Below are 4,630 nucleotides of genomic sequence, written 5' to 3'. Positions count from 1 at the left end.
GATGCTCTCCTGTTTTCTGTGGGATGGATGTATGTTTAAATATGAACAGACGTACAGTAGGATATGCACCTTTTTACAATAAGTGCTTGTTTGGGCCTAAGGTTGTTTGAGGGAGAGCAACTTCTGAGTGTTTACCTATTTTGATGTGTGAGCATGTTCAAGGCATGAACATGGATGTGTGTGTGTGTGTGCGCGCACTGAGCCCACTGGCATCCCTTCCATCAGTAGTGAGTGATGACCAGAGCTCTCATCAACAGCAGCTTAGTATGACTGATTCGATGAGCTGGCCATCTTCACATGGGGTCTTTGAACAGTACATATTGAGATGAATGAATATGGAAGACCTGAATCTATATGCTACTGATATAGAGTCGGATCTACACTTAATATTTCTGACTGTCCGGTGATGTTCCCCGGCATGTCTGAATACCCAAATATCCCCCTGGTATGTCTGCTCACACAGACTGAAATAAGATTGCCTGCGTTAATATTTAGATTTTAATTGTAGTTGGTTGTTATTGCAATCTGTTCTACGTGAGTGTAGCTATGCCAAAGATGGAGGGGGTGCAGCAGGGTAGAATATGTTCTGTGTCCACGCTCCTTTGTGCACTTGGTAAGCCTGTCCCCTATGAAGGGTTTACGAAAGCGATTATAGCAGGCATGTCACATTTCCAGCTGGCTCCTCCGTTGCGACGTTACCTGAACGCCCATCTACGCCCCGCTAATCGTTAGCTGTCTTATCGGCTGCTATCTGAATAGATCTATCGGACATTTTATTTTTTCTTCGGCCTCTATAACTATATATTTTTTTGTGAATTGGATTGATCCCCTCTACCACACGGAACCCCACTAATCCTACCGACGGAAATGCACGAGGTAGCTAAAAACAGACCTCCATCATATGCTAGCTTGCTACCGATGGCCCGGCTAGCTGTCTGAATCGCCGTGACACCAACTAACCTCACTACTCACTGGACCCTTTTGATCACTCGACTAAGCATTCCTCTCAATGTCAATATGCCTTGTCCATTGCTGTTCTGGTTAGTGTTTTTATTGGGTTATTTCACTGTGGAGCCTCTAGTCTTGTTCACTATACCTTATCCAACCCACCACCCACACATGCGATGACATCTCCTGGTTTCAATTATGTTTCTAGAGACAATATCTCTCATCACTCAATACCTAGGTTTACCTCCACTGTATTCACATCCTACCATACCTTTGTCTGTACATTATACCTTGAAGCTATTTCATCGCCCCCAGACGTTCTAGATTACCAATTCTCATTGCTTTTAGCCGTACCCTTATCCTACTCCTATTTTCCTCTGGTGATGTAGAGGTGAATCCAGGCCCTGCAGTGCCTAGCTCCACTCCTATTCCCCAGGCGCTCTCTTTTGATGACTTCTGTAACCGTAATAGCCTTGGTTTCATGCATGTTAACATTAGAAGCCTCCTCCCTAAGTTTGTTTTATTCACTGCTTTAGCACACTCTACCCACCCGGATGTTCTAGCTGTGTCTGAATCCTGGCTTAGGAAGACTCCAAAAAATCTGAAATGTTCATCCTGAACTACAACATTTTCAGACCAGATAGAACTGTCAAAGGGGGTGGTGTTGCAATCTACTGCAAAGATAGCCTGCAGAGTTATTTCCTACTATCCAGGTCTGTACCCAAACAATTTGAACTTGTACTTTTAAAAATCCACCTCTCTAAAAACAAGTCTCTCACCGTTGCCGCCTGCTATAGACCACCCTCTGCCCCCAGCTGTGCTCTGGACACCATATGTGAACTGATTTCCCCCCATCTATCTTCAGAGCTCGTGCTGCTAGGCTACCTAAACTGGAACATGCTTAACACCCCAGCCATCATACAATCTAAGCTTGATGCCCTCAATCTCACACAAATTATCAATGAACCTACCAGGTACCTCCCCAAAGCTGTAAACACAGGCACCCTCATAGATATCATCCTAACCAACTTGCCCTCTAAATACACCTCTGCTGTCTTCAACCAAGATCACTGCCTCATTGCCTGCATCTGTAATGGGTCAGCGGTCAAACGACCTCCACTCATCACTGTCAAACGCTCCCTGAAACACTTCAGCGAGCAGGCCTGTCTAATCGACCTGGAAGGATATTGATCTCATCCCGTCAGTAGAGGATGCCTGGTTATTTAAAAGAATGCCTTCCTAACCATCTTAAATAAGCATGCCCCATTCAAGAAATTTAGAACCAGGAACAGAACCATAGCCCTTGGTTCTCACCAGACCTGCCATACAACACTCCTTCCGTGGCCTCCAACTGCTCTTAAACGCTAGTAAAACCAAATGCATGCTTTTCAACCAATCGCTGCCTGCACCCGCATGCACGACTAGCATCACCACCCTGGATGGTTCCGACCTTGAATATGTGGACATCTATAAGTACCTAGGTGTCTGGCTAGACTGCAAACTCTCCTTCCAGACTCATATCAATCATCTCCAAGCGAAAATCAAATCAAGAGTCTGCTTTCTATTCCGCAACAAAGCCTCCTTCACTCATGCCGCCAAGCTTACCCTAGTAAAACTGACTATCCTACCGATCCTCAACTTTGGCGATGTCATCTACAAAATGGCTTCCAACACTCTACTCAGCAAACTGGATGCAGTTTATCACAGTGCCATCCGTTTTGTCACAAAGCACCTTATACCACCCACCACTGCGACTTGTATGCTCTAGTCGGCTGGCCCTCGCTACATATTCGGCGCCAGACCCACTGGCTCCAGGTCATCTACAAGTCCATGCTAGGTAAAGCTCCGCCTTATCTCAGTTCACTGGTCACGATGGCAACGCCCATCCGTAGCACGCGCTCCAGCAGGTGTATCTCACTGATCATCTCTAAAGCCATCACCTCATTTGGCCGCCTTTCGTTCCAGTACTCTGCTGCCTGTGACTGGAACGAATTGCAAAAATTGCTGAAGTTGGAGACTTTTATCTCCCTCACCAACTTCAAACATCAGCTAGCTGAGCAGCTAACCGATCTCTGCAGCTGTACATAGTCTATTGGTAAATAGCCCACCCATTTTCACCTACCTCATCCCCATACTGTTTTTATTTATTTACTTTTCTGCTCTTTTGCACACCAATATCTCTACCTGTACATGACCATCTGATCATTTATCACTCGTGTTGATCTGCAAAATTGTAATTATTCGCCTACTTCCTCAAGCCTTTTGCACACATTATATATAGACTCCCCTTTTTTTCTACTGTGTTATTGACTTGTTAATTGTTTACTCCATGTGTAACTCTGTGTTGTCTGTTCACACTGCTATGCTTTATCTTGGCCAGGTCGCAGTTGCAAATGAGAACTTGTTCTCAACTAGCCTACCTGGTTAAATAAAGGTGAAATAAATAAAAAATGTAAAACCTGACTTCCCTTAACCAACACAAACATCCTATGACATTCTGCATTCGCATCGAACAGCCCCCGTGATATGCAGCTTTTCAGGGAAGCTGGAAACCAATATACGCAGGCAGTTAGAAAAGCCAAGGCTAGCTTTTTCAAGCAGAAATTTGTTTCCTGCAACAATAACTCAAAAAAGTTATGGGACACTGTAAAGTCCATGGAGAATAAGAACATCTCCTCCCAGCTGCCCACTGCACTGAAGATAGGAAACACTGTCACCACTGATAAATCCACTATAATTGAGAATTTCAATAAGCTTTCCACCTGGCTACCCCTACCCCGGTCAACAGCACTGCACCCCCCACAGCAACTCGCCCAAGCCTTCCCCATTTCTCCTTCTCCCAAATCCAGTCAGCTGATGTTCTGAAAGAGCTGCAAAATCTGGACCCCTACAAATCAGCCGGGCTAGACAATCTGGAGCCTTTCTACAATTATCTGCTGAAATTGTTGCCTAGCCATTACTAGTCTGTTCAACCTCTCTTTTGTGTCGTCTGAGATTCCCAAAGATTGGAAAGCAGCTGCGGTCATCCCCCTCTTCAAAGGGGGGGACACTCTTGACCCAAACTGCTACAGACCTTTATCTATCCTACCCTGCCTTTTAAGGTCTTCGAAAGCCAAGTCAACAAACAGATTACCGACCATTTAGAATCTCACCATACCCTCTGCTATGCAGTCTGGTTTCAGAGCTGGTCATATGGGTGCACCTCATCCACGATCAAGGACCTAAACGATATCTTAACCGCCATCGATAAGAAAGATTACTGTGCAGCCGTATTCATTGATATCGCCAATGCTTTCGACTCTGCCAATCACCACATCCTCATCGGCAGACTTGACAGCCTTGGTTTCTCAAATGATTGCCTCGCCTGGTTCACCAACTACTTCTCTGATAGAGTTCAGTGTGTCAAATCGGAGGGTCTGTTGTCCGAAACTCTGGCAGTCTCTATGGGGGTGCCTCAGGGTTCAATTCTTGGACCGACTCTCTTCTCTGTATACATCAATGATGTCGCTCTTGCTGCTGGTGAGTCTCTGATCCACCTCTACGCAGACGACACCATCCAGTATACTTCTGGCCCTTCTTTGGATACTGTGTTAACAACCCTCCAGGCAAGCTTCAATGCCATACAACTCTCCTTCCGTGGCCTCCAATTGCTCTTAAATACAAGTCAAACTAAATGCATGCT

Source organism: Oncorhynchus gorbuscha, linkage group LG25 (genome assembly GCF_021184085.1).
Source record: "Oncorhynchus gorbuscha isolate QuinsamMale2020 ecotype Even-year linkage group LG25, OgorEven_v1.0, whole genome shotgun sequence".
NCBI classification, from domain to species: domain Eukaryota; kingdom Metazoa; phylum Chordata; class Actinopteri; order Salmoniformes; family Salmonidae; genus Oncorhynchus; species Oncorhynchus gorbuscha.
This window is presented reverse-complemented; position numbering follows the sequence as displayed.